This window comes from Coptis chinensis, chromosome 2 (assembly GCF_015680905.1).
Source record: "Coptis chinensis isolate HL-2020 chromosome 2, ASM1568090v1, whole genome shotgun sequence".
NCBI classification, from domain to species: Eukaryota; Viridiplantae; Streptophyta; class Magnoliopsida; order Ranunculales; family Ranunculaceae; genus Coptis; species Coptis chinensis.
In genome coordinates, this window is record NC_141457.1 from 20,835,783 (window position 1) to 20,841,782 (window position 6,000).

The following is a 6,000-nucleotide window of genomic DNA, read 5'->3' on the forward strand; positions in this document are numbered from 1 at the left end:
TGGTCGCAAGACGAGACTGCTCCGGAGCATCGGCACTCCAAATTTATGCTGATCTCAGTCATTTTGGGACCGGATGTCTAATCTATGCCTAATTCCTAAGTAGTGATTCTAAAATATTAAAGAGTCAATCCGGATTCTCACACGAGCAGCATAACCCTCCCCCTGAGGGGGGGGGGGATTAGCTCATGGTCATTGAAGGAATAATAAAACTTGCTGTATACATTAAGTAAATAAATGCAGGACAGGAATTAAACTAGAAAAGAAATGACTGTTATTAAGGGTAAAATGACTTACAGTATTTAAGCTACTGGAATGAAAATGACAGAATATAAGTGCAGAAATAAAACTAACTATCTGCTAAACGGAAGCTAAAGCATGAAAATGCTGAAGGAAGAATATCAAAGGCTACCCCTCATATATATAGGCTGGAGACTGGAGAAGGATTTAATTGAGTTTTGGTCGTTTCTCCATTTGAGACATTCAAAACTTTGATATTCAAAGTTTTGTTTGCATGTGACTTCCTTTAATGTTTCGTCCTTTTATGCTTTGTATTTGTCCCTTTGCTCAATTTCATTTCAATCTTTGAACAGGTACGTGTCTTCTCTCATTGCAAGGTGGCACAATTTTGTGACCATCTCTTGCCACCTGCCTATGCTGACTCATCATGCCTTTTGGCCCCGTTGAGTGGGTCCACTTAGTATGTCCAGTGGCGGCGCCGATTTTGGCGTTTTTACAACTTTCTGTCTTTGCGTAGAGTTTGTCGCCCTGGTCACTCTGGCAGTTCACTAGCCAACGTCGGCACCCAGATTTATCAGATTTGAGCTTCGGAAGTTTGCTGCTTCTTTATATGTGGTTCCGTTCTGCACTGGTTTTGTTCTTTTGGAAACTTCGGCTCTAGTCAGGCTCTGTTGGGCTTCACTGGGGTTGAGTGGGAACTTCACATATTCTAATATTCCCGTACTTCGATGCATGTTTTATCATTATATTCATTTTAAATACGGAAACCTGCAAAAGTACAAAAATATGATTATTACATGATTATTAAACACATAATCGACCAAAATGCTATGTCTCTCGGGGTTTAATATTACAGTTTTGGGTGCTTATCACATGTATTTCATGAGGGTAACAAAGTAGCAGATTATCTATCTAAGCTAAGTAGGCAAAATTGTAATGAGTGTGTGTACTTTATTCCACCGTTGGATCACAAACTTAATGATTTGATCTTGGCAGATAAGGAAGGAAAGATGTATCTGCGAATATCATAGTTTCATAAATAAAAGGTTGGGGAGTCCTAAACCCCTAGTTATTTCAAAAAAAAAAAAAAATAAGTGTGAATCACATTTAGTATTATGAGAATTTTAATGGAGCTTAGTAGTCGACCCAATAGAATTAGAGAAGATGCAATATTCGGCCAAAATCTAGCTACTCCTGCCAAGCTACAAATTTGATCAATAAGCTATAAATTTGATCAATAAGAATAAGAAAAATGTGATGATGAGTGGTTATAGCTACTATGTTCATGCATGTTTAAGCTTATTCATGTATTTCAGTTTGATACGATTGACTAAGTTTAATTAAAGGTAGCATATAAGTTCCACGATAACATACTAAGATATCAAAGGATTACTATGTTTGTTCGATATCAAAGGATTACTATGTTTAACCTCCTGAACATTTGAGAATTTAAATTTTCCTAAGAGAGTTTGAACAGACAGAAACTTTATTGATGCTTATTGATTGCAAAATTTCCAAAATGGTTGCTCTTGTGTATCTGCTAAAATGGTCAAAGAGATCAATAAATATCAGATAACATCAAAATGACAGTAGATAAGTTAAGCTATTAGGAAGTTGACATCTTTGTCCAGATACGGCCTTGGTCTAGAATAGTTTTTTTTTTCTTACATGGATCCATGAATGTCTTGGTCAGTTTCGAAAAGCTACATAGCAAACAAATTGGAAATTCATTCCAAGAGTAATAATTTATAGACCTTTAGTTGTTTCTTTCTATTAAGGCTTAATTTATTATGCTCTCTGAGGGAGTTATATATACTGATAGGTGGAAATCAAGCGTACATAGATACGTACTTGAATTAGTGTATCACTCTAAACGGGTAAACCCCATGTAATTTGGCTCCTTTGGATATACGTGAGTGCTCTTTCTTGTGTCTAAATATTAATTTCTTAGAATATGTCATCATAGCTTCTAAAGCTATGCCTTTCCGTTCCGATATAAAGCCAAACTCCACATTCTACAAATAACAAAAACGAAAAAAGTTTGTTTAGGGAATGATCTACATTGCTTAATAAGGTTAATTACTTAATTATTTATGAAAGCAAATCAATTGAATAGTTGGACGGGATACGTGTTTACAGCTTCACCTAACGTCTCAACTGTGTAATTAAGTATTTGTTCTTATTAAAGCAACAGCTGTCAAATGTCAAGTTGAATCTAAATCAAAGTGCAAAATATCTTTTAAAGTGTTTACCACTAAAATCATACTTAACCCAATAGGTCAAATCCTAAGGAAAACAAAACAAATAAAATTGAATTAAGAAATCAATATATTAACATAACCATACTTCATAGACTAATAATGATTGTATGGTTACCTTTTATTGAACAAATCATATTTTTGTCCAGAGGAACAAAGGCTCTGTTCCAGGTTCCTCTTCTTCCTTATTAACAGGATAAACAACAAAGTGACTACTCTGAAAAGTTTAAAGACAGAACAACTACACCAAAAGGTTACCTAAACAATGCTTTTAGACTCAATTCTTAATTTTAGAAGAAGTGGTTCCCAAAAGATAAATAAAAAAGAAACGTGTGCATTGGACTACAACCTGACAGTTGAATGCAGACTATGCCTATCGTTGTGAGATGCAGAAGTTCTTGCATGGGCAGCATGGCATGCTATTGTTTTTAATTGATCTGTGTTTTGCCTATGGTATGCGAATTTTATGTTTCTCATAGATAGAGAATGAATAATATTGACAGACCTTTTCTTGCGAACTTAAAATGGATAATCACATTTAAGTTTTCTGATATGCAATGACACTATACATCTCTATATGTTGATTCGGATTATTTGATTTATGCAGGCATCGTAGCTGTTTTGTTCAAGGAAAACCGAATGCCTTCCTTCTAGCTAAAGCCTAAACGACGAAACTCTATCGTGTGCTTTTATCATTATTAAATTTATTGACTCATTGTTAAGTTGTTCATTGGTGTATGCATTCCAGTTGTGTTCAGGAGACATTTGATTTTACCATGTCTATTTATTTATGTGATTTGATATGTCAGTTTTGATTGCCTATTTTCCTTCACTACAGTTTCTTGGACTTGGCTTTGTTAAATTTGTGACCATAATCTCTATCTTTAGTCTCGTTTCACGTTTTTTCTTTTTTGAATCATTGGGTACTGGCTATGCCTGCAAATCTGATATCCATTATTTCGTAAGAACACTTTACATTCAAGTTTTGCATAATAATTATCCATTTATATCCCTGGGATGCAAAATTCATCAGTAAGAACAGCTACAGTCCATTCTCTCTGCCTTGGGATGAATTTGTTCCCTGCCCAAGTTTATTTCAAAGGGTTGATGCCCGACTGTGCCAAGAACCATTACAGCAGAAAAGGATTCTCGAAAGTTGGACGAAACGCTGGTCTTTGCAGCATAATAAACAATCGATTCTTTTGGTTGTACATCAGTATATCCGACTATTATTATTAGTCATCAGACAAATCAACATTTATCGGACCGCAAAGGCCAGTTTGAAATCGAAGATATTCCATCTTCTAGTTTCTACCTATATTGTGAGTATTGTAATTTGGTTCATTAGGAGTATACACTTTATGTTGTTTGGCTTCTATACCTTAGAGAATTACTTACATTAATCTGCTTCTTGTTTTAACTGATTCATTCATGTTAGTATTTTTGTATATAAACTTGTCCTTGAGTTTTGAGAATCATCTGTGAATTCAAGGTTGTTCGATCAGTAATGTTTACCAGTAAATATGCTAAAAAAATTAACTGAAGTTTAATTACCTCCTTTATCAGTTCAGCTCTAATGATCTGATCTTAGCTATTTCCACATCCATTTTCTTCCTATCCGTCTCCTTTTGCTTCCACATCCTAGAGTTTTTTTTTTTTTTTTTTTTTTTTTTTTTTTTTTTTGCATCAGGTACGGTAGTCATTCCTGTTTAACACTGGAGGCATCTTCTTCGTGGCTGATTTGCACACGCCTATAGCCATAGCACACATTGACACCTTCAATCCTTTCCACCACCTGAATTCAAACACATTTTACCATGTTTAAAAGAATAAAGCACAAGCACTTCTTAGTTCAAGGAAAGAGAGTAGCACAGTATATTAAGATTATTACCTTTCAAGCGAAAGCTTCGTGCAAAACTCTTGAAGCTCTGTTTTCGTAAAGAAATAGTTTGGGTGTTGATCGATCAAATAAGATGAGGAAACAGAGATAGAAGATGGAGATTAGAGACCTTGTATTTTCAGAAAGTAAGTGTTGGGTTTAGTGTTTAGGGTCTAACTTTCTTTTAAGTGTTAGGAGTTTCAATCACACTAATACTATTTTTGGTTTATTAATTTGAGGGCATAGTAATTAAATAATAAAAGAAGGAGAAACTAACAAATCTAGGGAGGTGTTTAGAATTTTAATAAGTACCTATCTTTTTAAAAAATGTATAATTTATTTTATTTGAGGAGGCCCAAATAAATAAATAATAAAAGAAGGAGAAAATAGCAAATCTAGAGAAGTCTAACTAATTTATAGAGTTGCCTTTTTTTTAGGAGTCAATGAGAATGCCCAGTTAAGAAAACAAAGGCATGTGATGAGAAGAGATGTAAGGTGCGAGCTTTATATATATATATATTAACATTTTGGGCACGCTCTATGAGCGTGAAATTGAGAGCTGTCCAATTAATCAAGCCACAAAAGCAAGCGCAACAAAAGCCCAGTCCGTATGGTGAGGTTGATTTTTAAAAAATTTGCAACCGCAGCCCATTCAAAATAAGCCCAACCAAATTGCAATTGAAGCCCAGTAGCAAAAAGCCCATCGAATTCCAACAGATGCCCAGCCATAATTGTTGACCAATCCAATTAGAGTTGAATATTATATTTACATATTTACCCTTATCAAATATAATAAATTACAAATAAAATCATATTATAGTTTTGTAAATAGAAAATATGAGTGAGGGCAAATTTGGAAAACAAAAAATCCAATCGACCCAAAAAACACTATTGCTTGGGGAGTTTTCTTTATAAAGTAAAGATATTGAGTCATTGACGTCGGACAACACGACTTTCCCAATCAAATCAATTTGTTACCTAGTAGGGACAAGGGAATGCCAAGAAGTACATATTTTCCTTTGCCATTCGTGGCAGAAGATTCTGCATGCCATGTTTATGTTAGGGCCCTCAACGACTGGTAAGAAGACAAACTAATTATTTTCGGGTTGCCGCTATATATTGTGAGTAAAATAAGAAAGCCAGATAGCCAAAAACCATCGAAAATCTTGACTTCCTATTTTATCCCTATAAAATATATAATGAAAAAGAGAGACAGTGCGGCGTTGGGATTTTCGCCTCCCCCCTTATTTTTCATTGAGAGGAAACAACATTATTCACTGTTTTGAGTAAACACTACAAATTTTAATTTAGTAAAAAATATATATGATATCAATATCAATTACCAAATTGAATCAAGGTTTGACTTTAGTTGTGAATGAGTGTTTAATATATAACCAACAAAAAAAATCAAGTGAAATGTTGGTCAGTTTGCATTTTCCTCTTGAATGTATGATTTAATCAATGATATAGACAAATACAAAGAAACTAATCCATATGAATCTCACATGGAAATGTTTATGTGGTAGTCTTCAAAGTAATGAGATTTTAATGTTCATCAAACGAAGAGACTAACAAAAGAGATTAGAGAACTTGATGAATACAAGGTAGAGCCAGACTAACTTCGAT